This window comes from Eptatretus burgeri, chromosome 1, assembly GCF_056783735.1.
Source record: "Eptatretus burgeri isolate ZD-2024b chromosome 1, Ebu_testis_v1, whole genome shotgun sequence".
Lineage (NCBI taxonomy): Eukaryota > Metazoa > Chordata > Myxini > Myxiniformes > Myxinidae > Eptatretus > Eptatretus burgeri.
This window is the reverse complement of record NC_140961.1, coordinates 103,993,284-104,007,498: the sequence shown is the minus strand read 5'-3', so window position 1 is coordinate 104,007,498 and position 14,215 is coordinate 103,993,284. Positions and strand designations below refer to the sequence as shown.

At 39.9% G+C, this 14,215-nt stretch overlaps 2 long non-coding RNA genes across 3 annotated transcripts in view; one reads left to right on the top strand and one right to left on the bottom strand.

The window, feature by feature from the left end:
* LOC147035093 (uncharacterized) overlaps window positions 1-10,648 on the top strand; it is a 47,088-nt gene extending 36,440 nt beyond the window's left edge. Inside the window, exon 3 of the long non-coding RNA XR_015061350.1 lies at window positions 10,523-10,648. This is a non-coding gene — a long non-coding RNA (uncharacterized LOC147035093). The remainder of the gene's footprint in view (window positions 1-10,522) is intronic.
* Window positions 1-14,215, bottom strand: part of LOC147035092 (uncharacterized) — a 260,465-nt gene that overhangs the window by 221,546 nt on the left and 24,704 nt on the right. The gene's annotated exons all lie outside the window — the stretch shown is intronic.

Here is a 14,215-nt window from a genome sequence, read left to right as displayed (position 1 = left end):
GCGATCGCACCTCGCCGCAGGTCGACTTCGGACACGGGCCACTTAAGCGACCCGTTCCGTACTATCAGAATAACCGAGCGGTGTTATCGTCGACCTCGACGGTTCGATTAATTATCGGGCGTATTCAGCCCACTACCAACCCTTTACGTGAAGCAAGATGAGGATTCAATGGAAGAAAAAGACGAAGCGAAGCGGGAGAACAGTTCAATAATAAAGCACATTTATTCGCGACGAACGGAAAGCACACATATTCAATTCCACCAAAAGCACACAAAAAAGAAAAACACAATTCAATTTACACAAAAAGCAAATGTAAAAGCGAAAACACAATGCAGAGCTAATACCGACTACCGAGCACACGGCAACACTTATACAATTCTACTTCACTGACGGCGCCGACAACACATACCCAAAACCAAGGAAAGAATACCCTCAAGGATGAGGCGGGCCTGAGGCCGAGACCGGGTCGCGCCTACCCGTCTGGTGATGAGACGCGGAGCGGCGATGGCGCCTCAACTCCGCGGGCCTCGCGGACAGTGTCTGGCAGGGGGGTGGGAAAGGGGCCCCCTTTGGTCGCACTATCTCAGCGCGGGGGGAAACAGGAGGGGGTTGCTGATGCTCGGGGTATAGAGGATCTTTATTATCCCGCGATGAGCGTCTCCACCTCGGCCAGGTCGCGCTGTCGGCCTCCCTCGGGTGCAGCTTCCTGCACGACGTGAGCACCCCCTCGTCTGGTGTCGCCGCCTTTCCACAGCTCCGTCCCCTCCGTTCCGACTCCAACGCACACGACGAGCAGCTCCACCGCCCGCGAAGTCTTGACTCTCTGTTTCCGACTCTCCTACTCTCCTACTCTCCGCCTCTCGACTCTCCTGGACTGACGAACACGGTCCTTTTATCCGCCCCGTAACTTCGCCCTCTCATCTTTGACCCCCTCCCTTCGACCTTTCACCTCGCTCCCCATTGGCCCGAGAAAAAGTGGGCGTGAAGGCTTTTTGATCCATAAATTTGCATATATCGATCGCCCTGGAGGCGGGGCCAAATCGCCCCTCGCTCACCGATTGGTCGGCAAAAAGTGGGCGTGTGTCGTTTTTGATCCGTTTTTGAAGCACAAAATCCGTGATTTTGTACACGCTGTTCGACGCGCGCCCTGCACGAGTCCAACACCGGTACCCACAGGCGGCGCAAGAACGGTGGCGATGCGACGGCTGCGAGGTGTGACGTGAAGGTCGTGGCGGTTGTGGTGAAGCGGCGTTGTGGTTGGTGGTTGATGTTGTGGTTGTGGTGGTAATCATGGCGGTTGGTCCAAAATAAAGATAGTTAAAGAAAAACGGCTATCCTGAAGAGTCGCAGCACGCATAAATGACATGTATTCCCACTAGACAACGGGTTTGGGCCTAACTACACATGCACTTACCGAGATACCTCACCTAAGGGACCTGAATGGTGGTTTGCGAATTTGGTAACCACAACAATATATACATATATATATATATATATATATATATATATATATATATATATATATATATATATATATATATATATATATTCAATACTGGTCAAAAGTTTTAGAACACCCAGATTTTTCCAGTTTTCACTGTAATTTAGGCAGTTTAATGTTTCAATGTACTCTGCAAATAAAGCATAAAACAAATAAACAATTGCACCAATTATTTTTGAAGTCAACATGGGTCAACAGGTCAACAAAGGCCAAATTTCTGAAATTATCAATTTTCATCTGATTGACTTGAAATTTAAACAGGATTTTCAGATCAGCTCACTGAATACAACCAACAATTATTTTTGAGGTCAGCACAAGCCAAAACATCAACATAGACCAAAGGTCAAAAAACATAAAATCACGTTTTAAAATCCTCAATTTGCATAAGATTGACTTGAAATTTGAACAGGACTTGCATATAAGGTCAAATAATTCAACCACCAATTAATTTACGGTCAACAGGTCAACACAGGCCTAATTTCTAAAATTGATAGATGTGGCAAAACACTTTGTGTGTATATATATATATATATATATATATATATATATATATATATATATATATATATATATATATATATATATATATATATATATATATATATATATATATATATATATATATATATATATATATATATATATATATATATATATATATATATATATATATATATATATATATATATATATATATATATATATCTCAGCCCACGTGTCCTAGAAACCTGTTCCTCTGCTCTTGCTCACCCTCTCTCTGTTCTATTCACCCTCTCATTTGCTCATAAGCACAGCAAAAACTGATAATAAGCTCTCATCATAAGCACAGCACAAACCCCGCTTTGTTCGGACACTTGACCCTGACCCATGACGTTTTTTTATTACTATTCAATTGAATTCAGAATGGGATGAAAATATACTTCAATTCAGATCAAATGTAAAACCAAATAGGCACAGTCCTGCATTGGAGTAATCAGGAGCCCAAACAAGCAAAAAGAAAAGAGGTAGTCATCAGGAGGAACCTGGATAGGATTCACATTTCAGTTGCAACTCCTCTACCCTCAAACCCACTCAAGCACAGCCAAATGAGCCTTATTCAAAAAAATAAAAAAATAAAAAAACAACAGCCACATCAAAAAATTAAATAATTCTGACTGCCAGGCCATGTGTCTGATCATGTTGAAATTTATAACATGCATTCCCCATCACTTCTCGATCACAATTCTGAAGTTTGACATCGATTTATTAAGCAGTTCCAAAGAAAACATTATTTAATATTTTTCTTCAGTCAAATATGGCTGCCAAACCACGTGACATCAATTTTTCCGAAACAACCCTGTACATGCATGTATTGGTGAACATTTTTGAAGTTTCCCCTTGATCTGTCCAGTTTTTCTGGAGAAGATTTTTTTTATATGTTTAAGGGTAAATCCAATATGGCTGCCAAACCATGTGACTTATGATGTCATATGTGTGGACCTTTTCTTCCTCATAGATAGGCAGTCATACGTTTAAAGTGTTGCCTCGATATGTTCAGCAATTTCAGAAATTTTTGAAGATTTAAAAAAAAAAACAATATGGCTGCCATGAGTAGTCGCACCATTGGTGAAAATTTTGTCTCAAACCGACAAACGGTTGCAGAGAAAAACACGAAAGTTCTGTGCAGCCAAACAAACAAATGGACCCAAATGCAATACCCTCTCCTTCGGCGAGGGTAACTAGAGGAGGGGGAGCACTCGAGAGAGTGCAAAACCTCTGCCGCCAATACTGCTGGGTCACTAAAGTGAACCTTATATCTTATTCATGAAATATGTCAACAGTGCTGACAGAGTTATAGTTCTTTTCTCCATTTTTTTTTGGGGGGGGGGGGTTGGAACTCACTTAAAACATGGTAGAAATTAAAAAAAAAAAAAATCGAAATTTTGTTGAAAAAAAACGTGCAAAATTTTTTTTCGCCAACATTTTTTTTGGAGGGGGTTGGAAATCACTTAAAACATGTAGAACTGCAAAAAAACAATTTTTTGGGGGGGTAACAATTTTTTTGGGGGGGTTGGAAATCACTTAAAACATGTAGAAATGCAAAAAAAAAAATCTTTTTTTTTTGGGTGGGGGGGGGGTAACAACTTTTTTGGGGGGGTTGGAAATCACTTAAAACATGTCTTCTTCTTCTTCTTCTTTCAGCTGCTCCCGTTAGGGGTCACCACAGCGGATCATCCGTATGATCCGCATAGTGATTTGGCACATGTTTTACGCCGGATGCCCTTCCTGACGCAACCCTGGTCGCCTCTTACGACACAGGGATATGGTACACCTATTTTAACCGGGGTATACACCGGCCCAGTATACTGGTACTCATTTCGCCGACCTCGGAAGGATGACAGGCTGAGTCAACCCCCTGGTGTATTAATTCAGTGGCCCAACGGGGCTTGAACTCAGGACCTTTTGGATCCCAAGCCGCTGTCCTAACCACTGCGCCAACACCAGGCATCACTTAAAACATGTATAAATGCAAAAAAATTCTCTTTTTTGGGGGGGGTAACAATTTTTTTTTGGCGTGGGGGGGTTGGAAATCACTTAAAACATGTAGAAATGCAAAAAAAAAAATTTTTCTCTTTTTTGTTCACCATTGGTGGTGAACTATTTTTTGGGGGGTGGGGGGGGTTGGAAATCACTTAAACATGGAGAAATGCACAAAAAAAAATTCTCTAACAATTTTTTTTTTGCATTTCTACATGTTTTAAGTGATTTCCAACCCCCCCCCCAAAAAAAAATTGTTCAAGTCCAAAAAAAATAAAATGTCTAAAATTTAATGGCATGATCCTTGGACCATACCTACCCCCCCCCCCCACCAAGTTTCGTGGAAATCCGTCAAGGAGTTTTTCCGTAATACTGTTCACAAACAAACAAACAAACAAACAAACAGAAAGGGGTGAAAACAGTAACCTCCATCCATCTTCGAAGATGGCGGAGGTTAATAATTAGCATTCACATGGTAGTCTGATGTCTGGTATTTCATACTTTTTTAGCCTTTTGTGAGAGTCAAATATCAAATGCACTGTTCTGGAAACTCGGCTCGACTTGTATATACAGTAGAAATTTGATTGAAGCGGTTCAAATGAAAAAATTCCATCCGCTGAGCAAAAAAAATTTCTGACAAACAGCATTTTGGTGTTGGGAGCTTCCTTTTTATGTGACAAGATATGGTTACACATTGCAAGGCATAAACTTTGATCAAATGTGCATTAAAAGGAGCAAAACTAGAAGAGGAGAAATGACTGGCAATAGAAGCTGGCTGAACTTTTCTTTAAAGTTTTGTGAATTGTAAGGGTGTAATAAAAAGGGGAAGAAAAAGTGTAGCTTATTACAAAACAATTACTGAGATGTAAGAATTGTCATGTGACATCAAAAGCCAAACAAAATCTGCTTTTTCATGTGAATCATCTCAAATGCAAGGTATTCAACACAACAATAAAAATATATCATTACCTTTTCCCAAATCTAATTTCTTCCAAATTAACTTGCTGTCACCGAAGGTGGAAGCTGTCATAAAATATTTGAATATTGTCGAGTGAAATGCTTTGAAATGTGAGAGGCATTGATATGTTAAGATTGGCCAAGAACAAAATCAGCAAAGCATCCTCAGAGAAAATTCTATGTTGTTAAAATTGGCCGCAATTTCAGCATCGATTGCCAAAACACAATTTGCCAAATCCATCAAATTCAATCTGGAATTCAAATCACACATTGGCATCTCATGGTCCAAATTAGAAATACACCCTCTTAGCTTGAGAAAAAGATTGCATCCTTTCAAAAGGATTATAAGTTTTGGCCCGATTTTGGAAGTAGCACAAAATACCTAAGAAAACTGAAAAAAAACTTTCAAAAACACAGCAATATTTTCCAACATATTTCAGAAATTCTTGTATCAACCGCACTTATTTGAAATTCACTTCAAGGTTTGCCTGATATTATGGACCTTCATTCCAATCATTTACCCTGATCGGGAATTGAAACATTAAATAAATGAAATAAGAGACTTTAAGTCATTCCAAATAATTGAGGAAACTCTGAAACATCTTTGCGAGATCCAAATAAGCCAATTATTTTACTGAACACAAGAATCATTGGCTGTTGTCACCACTTTTCTGGAAAGTTTCCACACTTGCTAAAGTCATTGTGTGCTGATAATCATCAAATTCTGAATTCCTGCCTTTATTTATGGGACACTGCTTCATCACCACACCTCGAGAAATGATAGTCGTGAATTCATAATGGAATCCTGCTGTTATAAATCAAACACAAGTGAATAATTGGATGAATATGAAAATCAAGTAACGTTATATCAGCAAAAATAAGCTGGTTTCAGTGAAGAACTCATGGTCTGCGTTGGCGGTACACAAGAGAACAAAAACACGAGATAAGAGTAAAATGATTTAAGTTATCTGTTATTTAAATAAAAAAATGCTCACATTTCAGGCTTTGCCCTTCGTCAGAGCAAAATAGGCTCTGATGAAGGGTAAGGCCAGAAACGTCAATGCTTTGTGATGATCCTTCAGAGCAGATAACTTTAAGCATTTTACACTCGTGTTTAATATCAGCTAAAACGACTTCATTATCAACAAATAATTTGTTCAAATCAAATCTTGAATAATTTGTCCCAGAATTAAGGCAGTACCAAGGCCAGTAAACCTTGCTTTATTTATTTTTATTTCAAGAATTGTATCAGCAACCGTGACTCTCAACTGGCCTCAGGAGCCCATGAAAGAGATATTTGAGCAGCATACTCATTCACGCAGCAAGTACACTTTATGGGCCAGTCAGTTTCCTATGAATCCTTCAGGGCTGCAGGGATACGGGACATTTCCAGTGATGGGAGCTGGGAGAGGGAAGTGTTCAAAACTCTCCAGCTTCAATATTAACTGCACAATAAAGATTGGTAATTAACTTCCCATGGAAAGCCCGAGTCTTTAGAAGATGCTGGAGGCTCTACAATTATTGAGAAGAGCCAGTTCGTGCTGAGCTGCTGTTATGCATTGTCGTTTTGCTTGTGATTGTTGTTGCAAAGAGAATGATGGCTGTGGCAGTGGGCATAAAGCCACTTAAACATTCCACCAACATTGCAAATTCTCCTTTAATTGTCGGCGGTTGCACTCATTGGCACCATGAATCCCCCCGCGCGCTCTCACTGTGGATGCTTCCCTAATGGAATACACATTCCTTGTTAGCAGTACCTTGCTCGTGGGTTTGTTCAGCTTGAATCTATTGCGTCTACTATACAATGAAGCTGGAAAGGCTCAGAAGTAGGAAAGTGATCCAAAAGCAATGTCTGAGAAACAATCACCATTGGTCCACTTTGGCTCGGCATCCATGCACCCGTGGGCTTGGTTCGGGATGCTCAGCCTGGAGCTACAATTGGCACGTGAGGCGGTTTGCTCTGAACTGTTTATACCACATGCCATTTTCATGGTGCAGAATGGCTTACATTTGAGGCGTGTTTCCGATTTGCTTGTTTCTCGATTCAAATAAGCAGTTTTCCCTCGCCCATGTAGTGGAACATAATTACATGCTTATTAGCTTACCAATAAATATTTTACTTTGCGTCACTTTGGGGACTTTCATTCATATACATACCTAGGTTGCCTCACAGCACTGGGTAAAAAAAAACTTGCAACTGCAGTCAGGCTTGAGCCTTCTTTATTTATATAGCTCATATTTGTTCAGGTATTGTCCACATAATTTGCATAAAACAAATGTTTAAGGAAACCAGAGCTGCTCATTTATTAAACAGTCTGAAAGCTGATTGATTTAAATTTTAATTTCACCTGCCAGACATGCCGATGTGGTTTTTCTGTTGGCCCAGACCACAACTTTCCACTGAGATTTCCAAAAGGAATAGGAACAAATGGCGTGGGTTCAGAGGAAAAGCCCAGAATGCGACATTCTAAACCGGTGTTCACTTTTTCTCGCAGCATGAGCCCATGCTGGCAGAATGGTGAGGCTGAAGGAGATTCAAACAGGCTCGCAAAATGTACATGACCCTGCGGACTTCATACTTTGCTCCCTTATTGCTCCCTCACTCCTAAGAGCAATAAATAGAAAATGCTTAACATAGATGGCACAGTGTGTAAACGGTGTATACGCGACATTCCCAATCAATAAGATATGCTAAGTACTTTGCCCTGCCACCCATGTTAAAGCTGCTGCTGCTGACCAACACTTCATTGGTGATATAATTTCACACCAGATATTTCACATGATGACAAACACACTCCAAATAATTTTTCTGAACATTTGTTTCATATGATTTTGGCTATCACTTAAAAACTTGAGGAAATCTAAAAAATACACATACTGTATCTATTGTCTCTTAATATCTTTGCCATTATTGTGACAATGCATCAATATCTCATAGTATAATTATATTTCCTGTCACCTATTTATTATCTCTATCATGGTGTATGGTAGTACTCCATATAGTGGGACGATGCGGGGACAAAATGGCCATCCATTCAAATGTGTACACAATGAACAATGATATGCTCATAAACTGCCACAGAGTGAAGTCGTAAGCATTTAAAAGCCATACCTTTTATTCTCAGGGGTTTTCTGAACTAACAAGACTTTAAAAGAAATGCTGAAATTCATCACTAAATTGTGACGAGAGATCGCTAAATCGCCAATTTATACTTCTTCTTCCCCTCTAAAAACAATGTTAAACTGTAGCATGACCTAACTCAATAACTGCTGAAGCCATGATGGTGATTCCAACACGAGGAAGTTACTTTGTCTCTAGGCTGGTGCACGGAACCCAGAATGAAAAAAGGAAAATAAAACATTAATCATTTTATTAGGAAAATAAATTGAACGTAAATGTAGACTCAACCAAACCATTCCAGGATTGTGTGTGTGTGTGTGTGTGTGTGTGTGTGTGTGTGTGTGTGTGTGTGTGTGTGTATGTGTGTGTGTGTGTGTATGTGTGTGTGTGTGTGTAGGGTGGGGGTGTAGGGTGGGGGTGTAGGGTGTGTGTGTGTGTGTGTGTGTGTGTGTGTGTGTGTGTGTGTGTGTAGGGTGGGGGTGGGGGGTTGGACAAAACCATTCCAAAAGTGATACATATCCAAACTATCCCCCAAATCAACTGAAACAGGTGTTATAACAATTTAATAACATAGATGGATTTAATCCATACCAAAATAACAAGATATATAAAACATTAAGCACATTTTTTTCTTCAAACAATTAACAAGAAAAAAATATTTAAAAAAAATGTAAAAACAGTGACAAAATCTCAAGAAAACAACCAAACAAGGTAGGAATGACACCACATTACGATGCCACAATACGACACCAAAATCTTCTTGTGGATTGCCATCACAACATATTTTAACGTTATTCCATCATAATCCCACAACAAAAGTAAAATGTCAAACGATATGGTGATGCCAAACCAGAAGAGGATTGTGGTGTCGTATTGTGGCATCATAATGTGGTGTTGTTCTTCATGGTTATTCATCTTCTTCATCCAGCACAATCCCACAACAAAAGTAAATGTCAAAAGATGTTGTGATGTTAATCCATAAGAGTATTGTGGTGTCGTAATGTGGTATCATGCCTACCTTGTTTGTTTGTTTATTTGAGATTTCATCCCTCTATATTTTTACAATTTCTTTTTTCCTTGTATTAGAAGAAACAATTACAAATTTTTTTTGAGATCCATGAACTTTAAAAATGGTTATAATTTGGGAAAAGAAGGGGATGGGTTTTATGCAAGGAATGTAATCGGGATTTTATGTTGTAAAGATATTCTATTTAATATCAAGATCATTGTTCAGGCAAATCACTGCAACATTGTTATCATCATTATCACTTTATTCACACCTTAACTACCTTTTTGCTCAGATAAAAAAAACATCTTAGAGCTGGGCCTTGAATGTTTATCTCCCCAAACCAGGCTTCACACACCATTATTTTTTGCAAGTTGGGTCACCCGATCAAGATTGAGTTACTGAGACTTTGGTAAAACATCAAGAAGACTGTTGTTTACAGCAGTGGCAAAAATTAATTCATGAGCGCAACACGACAAAACTCAGCTCCTTGTTTAACGTCGTACAGGAATATGAGACCCCTCATTGCACTCCATGTAGTCCAACAGAAACTGTAGTCACTTCATACATTAAAATACATTGTTCATGCATTAATTAATTATTGAGTCAATACGCTCCCATCGGTTCGGTGCTCTGATGGATTCTTCATCTGCAAAGCTTCCGATCCTGAGCCTCCATCTTGAGGTGTTGTATTTCTCCCTGGTTAGTCATTCCCTTTATCCTATCCTTTTCTCTTCTTTTCAGCCTTCCTCTTGGTCTCCTTCCTTCTGAAATCCTTTCTCCACATTTCTGGCTATCTGATCATCTGCCACATATGCCCAGCCCAGCCCAGCCCATGTTAGACGCCACTACTTCCTCTGTCCGCTGCACTGAATTAGACACTGCTGGCCAGTATAATGAACTTCCTCTGCCAAGTTATTAACCTCACTTCCTCATTGGTTACTCTCTGTATCCAGCAAATCCCAAACATTATTCTCAGGCATCTACTATCAAAATCATTCAGTCACCTTTTTTCCTCCTTCATTCAGGTCCAACTCTGACCCACACAGCACCACATACTGCTGCATTGTATACCTTCATCTTGGTTTGCAGGCTCACATCCCTTCTCCTCCAGAGATCTCTGCTCAGATTATTGAACACTCCTCCCACCAATGCCAGCCTCCTCTTCACTTCCTTTTCGCTCGCTACCTGCCTTATTTGTTATCTTGCTTCCCAAGTAAATAAGCGAACCAACTTTTTCAATCACTTCATCCCTGATCTTCAATTATTCATGTTCCCTTTGATTCTGCCTTGACACCATCATCCACTTTGTCTTTGAAATACTCACCTTGAAACCAAATTTCTCACTTTCATCGCTAATTCTTCTGAGTATTACCTGCAATAATTGTCACTAACCACCTCCCTTTGTTGTGCCCTGCAGTGTCGTGCGGTGCCAAGCCTGCCATTCCTTATCAATGGTTGGATCGATGGAAGGAAGAAATGGATGGATGAAGGGAAGGAATGGAGGGGAGATGGCAGGGATAATCGTCTCAGCCAATAAAACCACATCCTTTGCATACTCCAAGTCCCACAGTTTCTGATCTCCATTCTTGAATCCTTCCTCGACTTGACTTTCTCTATCAACTGTATGAAACACATTGTATAATATGATGTTGAACAGGCTGGGAGACAGAATGCATCCCTGTCTCACTCCCGTCTTTACCTTAAATCATTCCAAATTTTCTCCCCCAATTCTCAAATGGAGGTCTGGATCCTCTTACAAACTTCTGATCAGCCAGATCACTTTCTGCCATAGTTTTCCAGCCCATTCCAATGTCTTCCCCTCCATGGAGTCATATACCTGTTTGAAGTCCACAAAACATGCATAGATATCCTTAGCCATTTCGTAGTTCTTATCGATCAACTGTTTTAATTTGAAAATCAAATCATTGCATCCTCATCCAACTCCAAACCCACACTGCTTATTGTGCAGTGACACATCAGCACTTTTCATGATTATGATCAGTAATACCCTGGTGAACATCTTCCCTGAAACACACAAGAGACTGATCAGGACAGGTCAGGTGTGGGAGCATGACCCGGAGCAGCATGTCGCTGTATCCACTTTCCACCGGTACTCCAGGGGCCTCCATCTGGCCATCCCCCAGGCAGATGCCCGGCCCACTGGCCTCCTCCACTAACGAGGCTGAGATAATCTGGGAAGCAGGACCAGCTTCAGGAAAATGAGCCACATGACCATACAGCCACAGCTGACACTCACGGACTATACAGGTAACAAATCTCATCTGAGTCTCTCTCAGCAACCCCTCGTTGGACACAAAGTCCGATCAGCAATAGCCAAGGATGCTCTGAAGGATTCTTCTTGTCGCGAAGGAGTTAAGTCTCTGTCTCAGATCCCTGGTCAGAGTCCAAGTCTCACATCCATAGAGCAAGACAGGATGCACCAAGGACTTAAGGACTTGGTCTTTCATCCTCCTGCATAGGTACCAACAGTGCTGCACCCCATGATTAAGTGAATCTATGACTCCCCAAGCTCGACCCAGATATCTGTTTACCTCTGGCTCACAGCCAGCAGTCACATGAATATCACTGCCAAGGTAAGTGAATCTCTCCATGACCTCAACATCCTCACCACAAACAGGTACAGACAAGATAGCAGCATCCAAGATGTCATCGAAAGCCTGGATCTGAGCTTTGACAAAGGAAACCCGTAATCCCAGTGGCTCTGACTCCTCCCTTGTGCATTATTGCAATCCTGCGATTTCCCTTTTTGAGAAATGGGACAATCATGATCCTGCATCAATCCTCAAGAGTTAATTTTTTTCCATCCTTCCCACCACTCGGATCATTCTTGTCAGCCACATCAGCGCTTACACTCTGCAGAACTTGAACAGCTCCACAGGGAGGTTGTCAACACCGGTAGTCTTTTTATTCTTCACCAGTTCAACAACTCTTCTCACCTCATTTCTGTAATTTCTCGTCCCATTTCCTCATCCACAATTACAGTGAGCTCCTTTTTCCTCAACAGAGTTTGATGTATGTTATTTGAGTCCTCTGTAAAGTAATGTATGGAAGGATCAGGTCAGGTGGACAGGTATCATAGCACAAAACCCTGAGGTTCAAGGAAACAAGAAACCCAACTCACAAAATGTATTTTCTACCTTTGATGTTTTTTTTCAGCATTGAACCGAGTTTCACCTTACACGTTGATTTTATAAATAGTTCATTATTTTAATGGAACAATCACCCTAAAGTAGTTTTTCTACTTCGCTGCCAGGTATCCAATTTACCAAGCAACCCTTGTAAAACAATTCATTTTTTGCACCACTTTTAGAAACAATACCTGCGTGCCCGTAGGATATGAAACTTTGAGTTTGCCTCCAAGAGCCACGAATAAATTTTGAGGGATTGTTTGGACTTCATTTTCCTTCAATACTATGCAGGTATGCTTTCCCACTTGAGACTTGATGTGTGTGCCAGGAAACCTGACATTATCTGGCTACATGTAATGGTGGATTACTTTTCAATAACTACACAATTATAAGAAACTAGAATTTGGCCCAATTAGATTGTCTGTATGCTCACAAGCCAGAATAATATTTAAAGGAGCTATATGGTGATTAAAACAATAAAACACACAAGATGACAGGTATATTATTTTGATCTTTGGTTTTTCCTTTTCTTTTAAAGAATAAAACAAAGTTCCCACAGATAAAACTTTTTTAACCAATAATATTTGTTTGATCTACCCAAGAAACAATTGTGCATACTAAATCACATTCACACTTCCCAGGCTCGTGGATGGCTCACCATGTGCACAAATGGAAAAGCAAGGAAAGCCCAGCATGACACAACAGGGAACCCTGACCGAACCATGGACCATGTAGTGAGCCAGTACGAATTGCGAAAATTCATCGGGGACTTTGGAGCAATCTACACAGCCACAACTGCCACCATTATTTGGATGTTACTCTTGAGAATGGAAGTTTCAGTTATTTCTATAATGAATCAACGATGCACAAAGTTTTGGTGTGATAACCAAACTTTTAGAGGTGGGTGGTTGGGAGTTGGTTTTGTTATTGACAACATGCTGAGCAATGTTGGATACCATATCACAAAACTTTTACTCTGGCAATGCTCTTACCCTTTGCAATGAACCAATAACATAACTTTTCACCAGACAAGATGACATCATGATTGGAGTGTTTACTCCGAGTCTTGCATCATTCCATATACTTTAAAATGGTACATGCTGCTTCCTTACTTGATACTCAGCATTCAAAAATGATAGAGAAAAGACAAATAACCATAGGTTGGCAACCGTTTCTCAAACTTTAATGGAATGAATGGCCCGCCTGCATTGAAATTCCAATGCTAAGGGAACTCATGTATAACTTGTGTATAACTAAATGTGGCATTATATATATATATATATATATATATATATATATATATATATATATATATATATATATATATATATATATATATATATATATATATATATATATAACAAATTAGAATTGCATGTACCTCTGCCAGGCTGAACAGTTTATGTTTTGCATCCCATTGATAGGCCAGAACTGAATCTGGACCTGAGACAAAATCAATTGGGTTGTTCTCATCACCTAACCAACTCATCCACCTCGTTTTGTCACAACTCATCCACAACTGTTTGAAATATCATGCTGTGTATCATTTCTGGCCACATCTCTCAATGGTGAAGAATAACTTCGAAAATTAAAAAAAATTCTCGCATCCGGATCCGGATCTCCAACAAAATCGAATCAATTCTTCCTTGTCACACACCTGACCTCTCCATCAAGTTTCATTTGAATCCGTAAATAACTTCTTGAGATATCGTGCTATAAATATATATCGTTTTTAGCCCTGTCTCTCAATGGTGAAGAAGCACTTTTAATATTCCAATATCCAGGTCTGGATTCGGACCTTCACCAAAATCTAATAATTTTATAAGAAGAAATAAGATATCCTATTCACAAACAAACATACAGACAGCGATGAAAACATAACTTCTGTGCACCTTCGGGAGCGGAGGTAATTTCAGTCGATTTTTAATGTACCATTTAGTTGATGAATAATATTTTTAAGA